The sequence below is a fragment of the Argopecten irradians genome, chromosome 6 (assembly GCF_041381155.1).
Source record: "Argopecten irradians isolate NY chromosome 6, Ai_NY, whole genome shotgun sequence".
Classification (NCBI taxonomy): domain Eukaryota; kingdom Metazoa; phylum Mollusca; class Bivalvia; order Pectinida; family Pectinidae; genus Argopecten; species Argopecten irradians.
The window spans coordinates 43,970,272-43,986,034 of NC_091139.1; the positions used below are offsets into that span (position 1 = coordinate 43,970,272).

At 35.1% G+C, this 15,763-nt stretch overlaps 1 protein-coding gene across 1 annotated transcript in view; it reads right to left on the reverse strand.

The window, feature by feature from the left end:
• LOC138326000 (prostaglandin E2 receptor EP2 subtype-like) overlaps positions 1 to 9,379 on the reverse strand; it is a 49,518-nt gene extending 40,139 nt beyond the window's left edge. The window contains exon 1 of the mRNA XM_069272075.1: positions 9,186 to 9,379. The gene's annotated coding sequence lies outside the window, so the exon portion shown is untranslated. The remainder of the gene's footprint in view (positions 1 to 9,185) is intronic.
• Between the last annotated feature and the right edge of the window lie 6,384 nt (positions 9,380 to 15,763).

A 15,763-nucleotide genomic window follows, 5' to 3' on the forward strand; every position in this document is an offset into this window, starting at 1 on the left:
GCATTTTCTGCACGTTGCTCTGTAAATTGACAACGCCATTTCGCCCCTACATACAAATACGATTAGCTTTATTGTGCGATTTGGGCGAGATGACTACGTACACGGAAATAATTCTGACATATTTTCAAACTGTTTTGTCCCCTGAAATTCACTGTCAAAATTTTGCCAGCAGCAATTTAATTGGCCATTTACAAAGGTCACCTGGACATGACCCCTAATGGGATTTTCTCAGATCCTCTTATCTAACGTAGTGATAATAAGGGTCTGTATTTTAATCAGATTGAATATCCTTCATGAAGAATAGAAATAAAAAGATTGCACATTTAGTCTCCTTCCCCCCCTCCCCCCACCGTGTAATCGCTGCAGTATGTTCAGTCCTAGACACTATATCCATAGGCTTCATATTCCCATAGAATTCTTTGGGAACACTTTTTCCAGGTCATTGTGTTGGTGTATCATGCAATCAAAAGCAACATTACATACGACGACTAACATAGTTTAAGCCAATGAATTACTCACTTTACTTAAATGATTTGATTAGGTTATCTTGTATCGTACAACTCTTGCCCTTTTATTGTGCTATATCACTGAAGCATGCCGTCGAAAACTTCAAACGACACATCCCACCCGGTCACATTATACTGACAACGGGTGAACCAGCCGTCCCACTCCCTTTATGCTGAGCGCTAAGCAGCATACTAACATCTAGCAGCATACTAGCTACTAGCATCTCTACCACTTTTAAGAGACTTTGGCGTGTCTCGGCCAGGGGACAGAACCCAGAGCCTGTGGTGTGGTGTCGAGGGAGACACGAACATACCGCAGCCTTCCAAAAACACCCCCACACTTCATACACGTAACACACATCATACATGGGAGGCCGCCCTTACATGAGTCTGGCTGTTGATAGGACAAACAAGTTTATGTCAGGGAGCTATAAACCATTGAATACTCTAATTATCCACAGTTTATTTACAACGCAATCTGATTCAGAATTATTCAGTTTTCATAACATATAAAATTGATTCATGCTAGTAAAATTACCAAATGAAATACAAATTGAAGTTCATGTCTAGTAAAGAATTCACTTTCATTGAAAGTACCAAGTATGTCCGAGAATCGGTTATGTATGAAAGTTTTGTATTTACAGTCTAATAAACTGAACTTTTGATTTATAACCAGGAGTAGACTTTGTGGTCAGTATCGAATCAGTATGCAGGGTGTACCATACAGTCCGTCAGTATCGATATCCATATTAAATTGATTAAACTGTAACGAGATATAGTCCAGTGCCTTTACCTATTGACTGTCGGCCATGTACAATATCTAATACACTACGTAATACTGTACCAAATAACATTTGATTAAAAACATATTTACAAAAAATACAATTAGCCTCTGTTGTGTGCTTTCCAATCAGTTCTAAACTTGTGGGAGGAATTGTTTTGACTTAACACGATATCGGATAAATCAAAAGCGATCGCCAGATTACTAAAGGTAGGTTCCTTGAATATACATGCCACTATCTATATTGCAATCAGTTAACACAGGTCTTTGATGAAAAATAAATAAGTGTCAAAATGGTTAATGGTAGCTTGCGTGCTACTAGCATCTCTAAATATCTGGGGCGATGTTGTCAGTTAAAAGTTGCTGTTTTATTTCCAAAAAATAATGAAATATATCGATATGATATCCATGTGAGTTTCTTCGAAATGTAGAATGCGGTAGTTATGCGATCAAAAGTATCTTTAATTCGTGTTCATTTCATATGAGATTTTATGAAACTCACCAAGGCTTGTAAAATTAAAACTTCTTAGTCTCGTTTCATAAAAACTTATATGAAATTAACACAAATTTAGATTCTACTTTTATGACATGGTACCTTTTCATATTTTTTTCACATGAATTTGGAGTATCGGAATCAACACAGCCTTACAGTCAGTACTTAAAACTATCCCATGAGCCTCGATATCGTACAGCGACGGAAGGCAAGTTGTGGGTTAACCGAATATTCAACCATTTGACCACCAGGGCCAATACGTTATCAAATAATTCTCAAATGAAATTATCCTATTTGTATCACCTACGATTGGTATTTTGCATATTATCATATTGTAAAGCCCAAAAATGTGATTAATATCAAATATGCAGAGGTTGACATTAACCATAAAAGTATCATAAAATCGTATTATATAACAAAACAAGATTACATATTGTTGTTTTGGGGGGATCAGGGGACGCCTGGAGCCACTTCCTTGTTGTCAACATCAATGTTGAGTGCAGTAGTCTCATAGACAACGGAATAACTGAATAATAATGGAACATGTTGTCTTCTCTGATTAGCACGTTGGTTTCATATCGCACGACTGAGTGTCATTTTAATGCGTCGATAATGCATTGTCTTGAAATAACAAAACAATATTGGTTCCATCAATCTACATACAAACGTCCGTTATCATGGACTGGGGGACACTGTAATCTATGCCTGATTTGAATAAATTTGCATAACAAACAAGGTCAACTACGATAAGATTTGTTTTTGTATCCCAATTCAAATGTTTTATTTCTTAAAAGCGATAAACGTTCTAAGAGTACATTTCCACAACAAAAAGACGAGCTCAAACTCAGACTATATGCAAAGTCACACACACACACACACACACACACACACACAAATAGACATGATGTGCAATATACACTTCAGATATGTAACAGAGCGCAGACAGAACACACTTTGAGATAAAACCAATACTCGTAGTCACGTAGGCAGTGAATATAGACACATAGATTTATTCTGACAACTTACATAAAATATGTACAGGAGTTATAATTCCATGACAGCTATCTAGACACTACTCTACTCAGTAAGCAAACTTATCCATACGATGCAACCGTAGTTCAAAGTTTGACAGCTTGTTATGTGAAGTAAGATGCACTGATAATACTTAAATATAAAAAGATTATTTCATAAATGAAATGAATACTGTACCAGTTTGAAAACCTATTTGTCCTGTTGTAAAGAGCCATCAAGCCACAAAGAACCATTTCCCCCAGATCGTTATGTAAACAATCGAGCGAATAATCTAAACGTTGTAAAATAACTACTGTCAAAAATATGAATGCATCTACGCGCACTTTACATTTGGTTAATTGGATGATTATCGTCCGATCAGCTTAGGTCATTTAAGGACTCCTCCAGTCATATAGTTCATGTGAGGATGTCTGTATGATTTGGGAGGCTGCGGTATATTCGTCTTGTAGCTCTATGTATTAATGGGTACATTGTAGAAGACATTCTTTCATAGACGATAATCGTTTTAGAATAAGTACAACATAAAACTCATAGAAGTATCAAAAAGCATTTTGAACACACCGTCAATCAAATCAAAATAGCTCTTTGAACATCAACAAAAACAACGGAATTGGAATAAGTCTGTTATAGAAGAAAATATTTTTTGTACAATAAATCGAATTTATTGTTGAATCATTTGAATAAATAGATTACATCGTTTCTTTTGTTGGAGACCGTTCCTACTCTCACGTTCAGACAACACGAGTATTGATAGACCGTGTGGAGAAGCTTCATTGCCGTTCAATAAGATTTCTCTGTAGACCGTATATAAATAGCTTATATCTGCACCACGTTATGTTTTGTATTATTATAAAACACACGTTTCTTTTCATATAATCTCCTTAAAAGTATTTTCGTTTCGCGTAAAGAGATCATACATACGGAAAACCTGTTGACACAGCAGCTACAAAGGTTAAAGGTCCAATGACGTATGCACGACCGACAGCACGTGATCCATGATGTCATCGACAAATACCCATACGACATAAACATTTTGTGTACAATTACGTCCGAGCAGCATAAAATAGATAAGTTCAATAATGCATAAACTTCTCCTGTTAGAAGTGTAGACATATATATCTTCTAAGCTATTTCCCCAAAATTGCATTTCTTAAGTTGTCCCATCTATTGTTACAAAATGTCCATGTTGAAAATGGGTTTCTGGTCACAAATATAGAAGTAAAATGACTAGAGTCATTATAAATAGGCGGTTAAAGTTTTCGTCCATGAATACAGAAAATAGATTGAGTGATAAGGCAATTATATTATCTGTATCTAAAAAACATGCTATATACGTACGAGCTGAAATAAACATCACCACAAAGATCATGTGTTGTAAAATGTTTGATTCTAGTATCATTCAATAGACATAGCCAACACGTTTCTGATTTTTTTCCCCTAAATGACATAACATAAGGTAAATGTAATAGCTTAAAGGTAAAGTTATTGTATCAACTACATGTCATCAATCATATTGGCTGGAAGGTTTCAATTCAGTGTGTTACCTAACCGCATGATGAAACATTTAGCATTCTTTACATACAACGGGGCCGATTACGTACTAGATAAGGTCGGCAACGTACGTAAATACCGGGCCAATGACCTTACTTGAGCGATCCAAAATCGCGATTTTAATATATCAGAGATTATGAAAAAGTGGAATTGATTGATATCTGGCTGTAAATATACCCTAACAACGAGACATAAGATATGTTATTTGTATTTTCGTTCAACAGAAAAGGGTCACATTCGGATATCAAATATCCAGATAGAAAACCACAGTAATGATCCCTTTATAATGTCCATTATCTGAGGTAACCAATTGGTGATGACGAAAACTCTCTATTTTAAAAAAACCCTTTGAAGATAGGAAAGAATACTAAGTTACGGTCGCCAGAATCCGCTGCACAGTCCATATGAAGCTGGTATAAAAGTCAAGATAATGTGGGATTTAGATGAATTGATTGATTGTATTACACATTTTATCTTAATTTCATTGAGTTTCTGTCTTCATTTTTTTTAATTGGACAATTAGGTTTATGTCTTTTGAAAAATTCCGTGCGTCACCAGTTGAAAATAACTGCTGGTGGAAAAAAGTGAACGGGTCTAGATAAGAATATACGCATAAACTCAATTCATTATTAACAATAAACAAAATCATTGAAAATAACAACAAAATGTTCGTTTTTATTGTATCGGATCATATACACATTTTTATACATCATGATTTTTGGGGGTTTTATTGGATGATTTAAGTTTTAAGTTTAATCGCCTCCAACACCAACCGTTGACCATTATCATTAATGTTAATGATGTGCCCTAATATGACGTAACTGTCGTAAACTGACTTAGGTCTTTATAATTCGTATACCTACAGAACAAACGCCGGTCTATGGTCAGTTTGTGGCAAATAGAATAAGAACTCGATAAGTGTGGTATAACGCCAACAAATCTAAGCCACCCAGCCACTGCGGCCCATATTATAAAAGTGTCTGTACTAGTGTACTTTTTTTAAATTATTAACATTACCACTAGAAAAAAAGTTGACTGATCATTCCGAAGGAAAGCAGCGTTGAACTGATTAAAAATGCTGTCATATTCTGTAATCCAACTCATTTTCTCGTTCGATTTATTTTCGTGGAGATAAAGAAATCGTGATAATTCTTCGTCGCCAAAAATGTTTGGAACTAGTAGAACTATGTAGGTCTAAATCGCGAAATCAAATGGTTGTTAAAAGTCATTAGGCCGCAAAACATTTAGTCTCGACAAGCTTAGTCAGGTTATAGCTATGTACATTGTCTAAGAGTTCTACCGTAGACTAAAGCCGATTATTTTCGCAATTTTAAATTTTCGCAATTCAGAATAGAAGCTGGATTTCTGCGAATCAAAATAATGTGATTTGGCTCGATGGGAATATATCATTCAACCGATTCGTAATATTTCACGAATCAAAAATCGAATAGCAAGTATATCCTCCGCGCGAAAATAACCGGCTAACCGATACATTAAAACACAATCTTAATCAATTGTTATTTGACTCAAGACGCTAAGCTATTGATAAGATTGTCTCAACAAAATTCCAATCATAGATTATCTCCCCTAGTTTAAACTTAGGATAAGACATGTCGCAGAGACTTTAATTGTCAAGCCAAATTAAGTGACGATTTTAATATTCTAGAGAGGTTAGTATGGACGAAGAACGGCCGTATACTGGTTTGATGTTGACCATAAACAGTATATCAATGTTTACAGACATTAATCCAACAGTAAACACAGTATGTGATTAATATCATACGAAATATGATAACATCCTCAACCCTTTGTGTAAACTAGATTCCTATTTAACTAAACAACACTTACCATCCTTCTGGCCTTCTAGTCCACTTAAAATCCTGGGGGGTTGGAGGTTACACCATAAAAACATTGAATAGACGATCTCCCCAATTGGTAAACTCTTATCTTTGTTCAAACTGTCAGGAGAACACTATTCGCGGACTGATCTTGGATTCAAAACACCATGATATTTCATCCACCATTTACTGTCCATTCATTTATAAAGACAGAAATGTAAGTTCCATTTTCTCTGTCCTTCTGACAGTAACAAGACGTGTGACGGTATCACAACATATGCTGTAAAGCGCAACTACAGGAATGTTTACTCTCACAGATAGCAACTGTTGACTCAGAACTTTCTATGTTTGAAGAGGAATTAGTTAATTCCGATCTTTGCAGGCGCCATCATTGATCACATAATCTTATGTTTCTGAAGTGGGTCGAGGTTTTGTAGCAAAAATTAGATAATTGTTTAGGAGTAACAGAGGCGAGTATATAAAATCGATCTATGTATGCGTTGTTATCTAATATATACTGGAGGCATATTCGCGAATTACGTTCGTTTTAAGGGAAATAGCATTGACTTGTTTCAACGAAAGGTCTATAAAAGGGTAGAGTATTGGCTTTTTTGTTTTTAATGGCGTTGTATAAAGGTATTGGCTTATTTAGTTCACAAGACAGCTGCAGTTTTAAGACATGCATTGATTTCAACCAAACATTTTAGTGATCTAATGGGTTGATGCATTTTACCAAGTTGGCTGCAAGAGGTTGGGAAAAACCAAACGGGAAAACTGTAGGAGTCAAAGGATTGGTCCCACAAACAGATAAAACATTGGCTTCTTTAATCAATATTCAGTAACACGAAGTCTTAAAAAGTCTTAAAGTAAGGATTTTGTTTGTTGTTTGCATTGGTATTCTCTCGTTTTCATTGTTTATCTGTTAAAATCAAGTCGGATATCTGATCACAAAAAAATGTTGACTTAAAACACGTACCTGTCAAATGGTATCAAAATGTACATACATTATCGACGTATTTGTTTAGCAAGTCACTTACAGGAAGAATACTCACGTAACAGTAAGTAAATAAATGCTTGCTACATGGACATAAGTGTAATGATTGTGAATAGTTTTTCTTTTGGTTCTTCTGTTAAACACCGTAAAAGGTATGTCTAATGACAAAGGACGGGTTTAGCTGAAGGGATAATATTGAGTTCGAAGTATGCCTCGAATTTTAGTCCGAGTGTGATAGGTGCAAAAATAAAAAAATAGATACCAGAAGGTTCAACCTCAAGTACAGTTTTTGCAACTGTAATAAAGCGTGTGGGTAACAGGGAAAAAACCAAGTGAACTTGCTTAAATCCACATAAATAAGATATTGGAAAATAATCCTGGCTTATAATCGTCTGACCAAGCTTGGCTAAAAAACCAGCGTAGAAATTATCGAGGGATGTAGGTCGGCATGTAGCACAGTGGGATGATAGGTACCCTAGTACAGTGAAAATCAATAAAAAAAATGTTACATTATCTAACACATAGATAACATCTACACCGGTAATCAGCTTCCTGTGGTGCTACCCTGGTAACGTCATGCTGTTGGTACCGGTAAATGAGAGCCAGAAAATAATAGCTTAGGTAAAATCCTAGTGAGAGAGAGTTCAAGGCGACATTAAACCAGTTTGAGCAAAAACATAAGTACGGTTTATCTTTTTTGCAGCATGTCAAATATAATTTTGAATTATGAAGACATTTCTTCGAGTGTTAAACGAAATGGTATATTTTCAAAAGTTTTTTTAATGTATTCAAAATATGAGGACATTTCTTATTAGTACAGTAAGGGAATATTGCTATTACTGTCACCGTATCAGATAAGAATGAATAAAATACATTTATAACCACCAGGCTGATAACGAATTGATAGTTATAACGCAGTAAGTTTCACATTCGTCAAGGTCTCTAAAAGGCGTTTGTAATACCTGTACAACAAACTTTATTCATTTATTATAACGAAATAAATTTGTTTGTCCCCGGAGGTTCGTTATAACAGATTTAATTACTAGGTATTCTATTATCTTTGTGGTTCCTACTATCAAATCCGCGAACGTTAAAATATTTGAAAATATTCATGTTTCTACATTAACTATACATACTATTATTTTTCACTTCAAAAGTTCTCGTCCCTTTGTACTGTCTTCAACTGTTGACACCAATATTTGTATAATTCTGGCCTTTGACGATGGAGAGGAATAATGAAACCGAGGCTGGATCTGGAATTATTGCACGTGCAGATAAAGGCATGCACAACTTTCTCTTGGAAGCTAAATGATTTACGCAATAGTTTTTCAAATTTTATATTTTAGTGAGACAGAATATGTTCCCTGATAGTTTCTCAACTTCCCTCTAATGATAAAGCGGGAGCAGTACAATAGGATGTACAGTGACGTCAGCAGATTTTCAAACAATACCATTATAAATAATGACCCTCTCAGTAAGATAAGGCGACCTTGACTTTCGTCTACTGTTTCACAATTGTGACCCGAGGGTTTGATATTCTAAGCCATCTGATCGACACATTGAGCGTGTCTTTAATCCCATCCTTAGGGGGATGGATATTCCATCAGGTTATCCGCCGACAGAGCTATACCATAACTTAGTTTTTGTATGGATATTGAGGTAAGGAAGAACAAAGGGTATAAAATTACAATCTACAATCAAATATAACTAGGTTAATATACTATAAAACTTATGTATTTAACTGGATACAAGTATGCATAGCTCACCACAATTTTACAAAGTTTAATATTCAATGAAGCTTTTGAATAGACAAGGTCTGGTGATTTTTTTAATGATAGTATTTAATCAGTTAAATGACTTATCAAATGTACGCACATCCTCTTTGGTGCTAGTGTTAGATGAAATCATCAAAGAATATTAAACATATTTTAGAGTCACTAAAAGAAAACACGTAAAGTGAATTATAACTTTAAACAATCAAGTGGGTTACCTTCATGTTGCAACCTTCTTTGTCCTCTCCAAACTACCATATTCTCACTGAACCAAAGCTATTTCCATCTGATGTTCCTCGTAAACCCATGTAGCTGTGTCAATTTCCGTGAGCTTCATGTTAAATATTTGTTAATGTATATGGAAATGTCCTTGTGCTTTATGATATACTTTATAAACTCGTGTACGTCCTCATGTCATAAACATTGTCCTGAACACGAACATATACGAATGATACAGATTATCAATGTCCTTTGTAACACCGGCCCCGTTATACATTATACTGATAGTCCCACACATTAAAATACATATTTAACAATGCCAGCACCCTTTTCCTGTACAAAACAGGATATGAAGATTTGCCGCTGGGGATTTATCAGAGTTGCTTTTAAAACAGTTTTTTTTTGTCTAGACATCTAGTTAGTTATAAACAGTTACTCATATTTGTAATAGTATACAGATATCTGTATATATTTGGTGTCAAATGCAAATGAGAAACAACGGTCATTATTTCATTGCATGCAACCAAATGTAAGCATTTTGTTACGCAGTGGGAATATCACTCTGCTCATAAAATCATTGTTATTTATTCTACTGTTGGCGAATCAACGTATACTGATTTAATATTATCTGCATTTCAAAATCAATTTCTCGTTGGCCTTCCGTGTCAATGGATCAAATAACCTTGGAAATTACTGGAAAGCTGTGCATGAATAGAATTACCTCATAGTACATGCTGGCTGGCCATACGATAGGATTCATGAATTTTACCGGCTCTATAGAAACCCTGGAGTTACAGCTCCATATTGAATGTATTCCATTCTCCTATCAAAGCAAGGCCTCATATGGGCAACACACCAGTGTAAAGTTCTACGAAATTAGATCGCTGGGATCTGATATCAACATATATTTATAAATATGATATCATTATACAGATTGCTTTTCAATTTATGTTTCGCTATTACATCTCATTCTTCTCCGTTATTGCTGAGTTTGATGCTTTACTAATTATTGATATTCACCCCTCTCCTTCGCGATATATGGGATGGTTTTGTTTGTAGTAGGAATGTGTCCGATGTGTTGACTGTGGTAAACGTATGAGCATTTTGTAAGACTGTAGAATCATGTTCGTCCGTGTCATATTCGAAAAGCTTTCTCAACTTATAGTGCAATTTACTTGAAGCGTCCTGTCAAAGACAGCAAACCCTACCTAGTAACATTGCATTGACAATAGTAAATTAAGAATCCATATAGTTCACGTATAGGTAATATTTTATTCAATAAATATGTAAATAACAATATATTTTCTTTTCGCAGAAGGGCTCCCGCACCATTTTCCATATCCAATTATTTCATTTTTTTAGACTAACATACATCCCTCTCTATAGATAACATCTTATTCATCCACATCCGTTCGAATTAAAATAAATGATATGAATGATTATATAGTTAATTTACTTAGAGTAGTTAATATTCAGCATATTCTAATCAGAAAATAAATATCAGGGAAGCTAACTCTTAATGTTAATCTGATTAGTGTTAGATATCCCCATGAATAACTACCAAAAAGATATCTCAATTATTTACCCGCACATATAAACGACTATGCGGTGATGTGAGGGCCTGAGTGTGAGATACTCTTGACAACAAAAAAGTAACAACGATTGGCGTTTATGTTACAGAGAGAAGTAAGGGATACATTGATAACAACGTTTTGTCGTCATACCTAGTCATGTCAATGACTATAATGAATTGTCACCACACAGCCTGTCAAAAATTTAGACGTAATGTACATATGTATAAAGTCAGTTCGAAAGTTCGATACCAAATACAGTCGTCTTTTGTGATCATGATGTGTGATGTGGTAGCAGTCTAGTGCATGGAAGTCATCAACAGTCTCTTTTCAAAATACTTTATAGAACTGAAATAAGAATGTCTTACCAAAATCCCGCGTCAAGGAAAGGAATTTGAACACAAATTGTGATGTATTAGTATTAAGTATTTTGTAACTTCTTTTTCTACGTGTCATACTATAATCTGTTGATGATGAAAGCTGTTTAAAACAAATTACTCCTCTGCTACAGATTGAATCAATAAAGATACGTCGGAACTCTTGTAAAACATCAACCATCAACTCTTATAAAACATCAAACATTTTATAGCACTGAAAAAAAATCCAAAAAATCGCACAACAAAAATCAATGTCCATCATCGTAGTGTTCAGCCATCGCCATCCTAGTGTTTTTACCATCATTTGTGACGCAGGTTTCATAAAAACCTAAGGAGCTGAATGGTTTGAACGCTACAAGGTAAAGTGGCATCACGATAGTAAAACATAGGTTAATGGTACAATAAAACCCGCTCCCTTGGCCCATTGTAACATTCCGCCTGTGTAAGTGTACAGTTATGGCTCGTAGGAAAGTGGTTTGCTCACTGTGGCCAAGTTCATCGCGTTTAATCTGTTTTATGAGGAACTCTAACATGACGGTACGTGTATGTATATATATTTCATTCAAACATTCCATAGATTTTACCTGGCGATTACGACCTTCCATATAGTTTACCTGTCGATAACGACCTTCCAAATAGTTTACCTGTCGATAACGATCTTCCATATAGTTTACCTGTCGATAACGATCTTCCATATAGTTTACCTGTCGATTACGACCTTCCATATAGTTTACCTGCCGATAACGACCTTCCATATAGTTTACCTGTCGATAACGATCTTCCATATAGTTTACCTGTCGATAACGATCTTCCATATTGTTTACCTGTCGATAACGACCTTCCATATTGTTAACCTGTTGATAACGACCTTCCATATAGTTTACCTGTCGATAACGACCTTCCATACAGTTTACCTGTCGATAACGATCTTCCATATAGTTAACCTGTCGATAACGACCTTCCATATAGTTTACTTGTCGATAACGACCTTCCATTTAGTTTACCTGTCGATAACGATCTTCCATATTGTTTACCTGTCGATAACGACCTTCCATATTGTTAACCTGTTGATAACGACCTTCCATATAGTTAACCTGTCGATAACGACCTTCCATTTAGTTTACCTGTCGATAACGACCTTCCATTTAGTTTACCTGTCGATAACGATCTTCCATATAGTTTACCTGTCGATAACGACCTTCCATTTAGTTTGCCTGTCGATAACGATCTTCCATATAGTTTACCTGTCGATAACGACCTTCCATATAGTTTACCTGTCGATAACGACCTTCCATATAGTTTACCTGTCGATAACGACCTTCCATATAGTTTACCTGTCGATAACGACCTTCCATTTAGTTTACCTGTCGATAACGATCTTCCATATAGTTTACCTGTCGATAACGACCTTCCATACAGTTTACCTGCCGATAACGACCTTCCATATTGTTAACCTGTTGATAACGACCTTCCATATAGTTTACCTGTCGATAACGACCTTCCATTTAGTTTGCCTGTCGATAACGATCTTCCATATAGTTTACCTGTCGATAACGACCTTCCATATAGTTTACCTGTCGATAACGACCTTCCATACAGTTTACCTGTCAATAACGACCTTCCATATTGTTAACCTGTTGATAACGACCTTCCATATAGTTTGCCTGTCGATAACGATCTTCTATATAGTTAACCTGTTGATAACGACCTTCCATATAGTTTACCTGTCGATAACAACCTTCCATATAGTTTAACCTGCCGATAACGACCTTCCATATTATTAACCTGTTGATAACGACCTTCCATATTGTTAACCTGTTGATAACGACCTTCCATATAGTTTACCTGTCGATAACGACCTTCCATATAGTTTACCTGTCGATAACGACAGTAATTTCGGTAGACTAATCTTAATATTTTGTCAATTGTTTCACTGCAGGAGCGACGTAAGGAAGGAGACAGCAAGTTAGGTAGGACGAAAAGATAATATCCTAAATCAAGTCGCCTTTTACGATCATGCAATAGGGGCAGCAGGTGCAATTCTCCCGGTATATTCGTGTTGTCTCTCCTCGTAATTTTGTAACTTTTGTTTTCATAGTGCTATATCATTGAAGACATCGAACAAACACATCCTACTCAGACACATTATACTGAAAACGGGCAAATCAGTCATCCCACTCCCTCCTTTTAAGCTGAGCACTAAGCAGGAGCAGATACTACTGTATTTAAAAATAAAAATATCCCTAATTCAATATAAGATATATCTATTTCAAATATAGATATTTCTTTTTATTGTAGAACTACAGATAACTTTATTTCAAATGCAGATATCTCTATTTGAATTAAATATATCTTTATTTGATATGAAATAGAGATATCTGTATTTAACCATCAAATAGGAAAAACGACTGTTTCCTTGACTGTCCGTTTTGCGCATGATGGAAGTAAAGCAGGGACCAGTTTCATGAACATTCCTTAACTCTAAGGAACTCATAGGAAGTTAAGGCAAACCCCTTAAGTTAAGGAGCCTTCCTTAAAATCTGCAATGCTTTCATATAGAGAATTTTAAAATAAGGAATTCCTTAAAGTTAAGGAACGTTCATGAAACTGGGCCCAGTAGTGACGCAAAATAGAGGGGAATGCAGAACGTGTTACAATGTATCCGCTTTTAATATTAGTCAGTTTAGCTCCAACAGTTCGCTCTGTTTTCCGTCGAGTAGTTGCCATGTTCTGTTCTTAAGATTGATCACGATTAGGGAGTAATCATTATTATTTTGTGTTTCAATATTAATCTTCGCACTGAGCAAACACGTGTAAATACAGATATCTTTAATTCAAATAGAAATATATGTATTTGAAATAGAGATATCTGTATTGCAAAGTAATTGCATATACATGTATCTCTAATTCAATTTAAGATATCTCTATTTGAAATAGAAGTATCTATATTTGAGTTAGAGATATCTGTATTTGAATTAGAGATATATGTATTTAAAAATGAAGACATCTCTATTTAAACAAAATTAAATATATTTTATTCAAAATAGGGATATCTTTTATTCATATAGAGATATCTCTATTATAATTAAGGTTGTCTGTATCTGAAATAGAGATATCTGTCTTTGAAATAAGAGATATCTATAATTTAAAAGAAGATATCTTTATTTTCAGTAGAAATAAAGATATCTGTATTTGAATTAGACAAATCTTTATTTAAATAGAGATATCTTCATTTTAAATAGACATATTTTTAATTAAATAGAGATATCTTCATTTCAATTGGTAAAAACTCAAACGACTTGTCATATGATAATGTTACAAATTCTGTAACTGTCCACTTTTATTTGATGTGGCAATATCCGTAACGTTCCATAAACACCTGCCATCACCCGATATCCATCTTTGAGGTTAATTGATTTACGTAATCAACAAAAGTAGCCATGGAAAGAGACATCGCCTACACAACGAGGAATACCAATAGGCTTTCTTTAAGTGATATCTCATTGCATTGTAATGTCGTAGACAAGTAACCATGGCATCACTTCCGGTCCAAAGTTCTAACACCGGAACAGGCCAGTTATTTTTGCGTGTTCATCCCATTTAATGCCGGGTGCCAAAAATGAGTTAACAACGTCCTTTTTAATGATGTGATGAATTATAGTAAAGTCTTACTGAGACGTCCGTTAGTTGTTATTGTATAAAGTAGATAAGGCCCTCATTACCTAGGAGATACTTATCAGAATTAATATTAATTATCTCTCTATATTTGTCCCAGCTTGATGCCAGTATCTGACAGATAAAGAAGATTTCCAATTAAATGGATGATTTCGCCTGAGCTGAATCACGTGATCGTCTGGTGATATTGCCCTGGTGTTGAGTCTGTTGACGACATTCATTTCCAGTATGTGACCATTCCATACGGTACATACGACAATCAGAGGCCATCCTCCCACATCGAGTTTAGTGTTAGAGATGGTATGAAAAAAGTCACCGTATCCCTGAATACGCTAAAATATATCGTTTTGGTGTTATAACAAGTTTGCAATTCTGACGCTCTCGTGGTTCGAAAGACAAGAAATACCTTTATAGCTGTCATGACTTGAGAACAAAAATACGATATATCGAGGTTTCAAGACGGTAAAATAAATACAATCTCAAATAATGGCGATTATTTTCGCGGTTTGAACGACGCAAAAAAGGTGAAATAATTTCCAGTTTTTGCGATTTGAAATACCGAATAGAATTGCCTGCATCACTATCAGCTGTTAGAGTAAATGGAAAGAGTAATCTATAACAGAAAGACAAAACATGCTGTACAGTGAAGAAGTTGGTGTGGACCATTGATGATAACATCATGGCCTGTCTGTCAGGAGTTTTTAGTTTTCTGTTAATTTCGTCGTGTTATTGTCCACAATCAACACCTGGTCTCCATACGTACGGTAAATGTAATGATAATATACTTGTTCAGTGTTAAAAGCTGTTTACATTGTAATTCTGATCGTATGACAATCATACCCATTAATCACACTAGACAGAATAAAATTACAAATATTTTCTACTTTCACATATCAGATCTCCTTTTAATTAATCCCTTATTGCTTGTGACAAAAGCCCATTTTGACATAACAG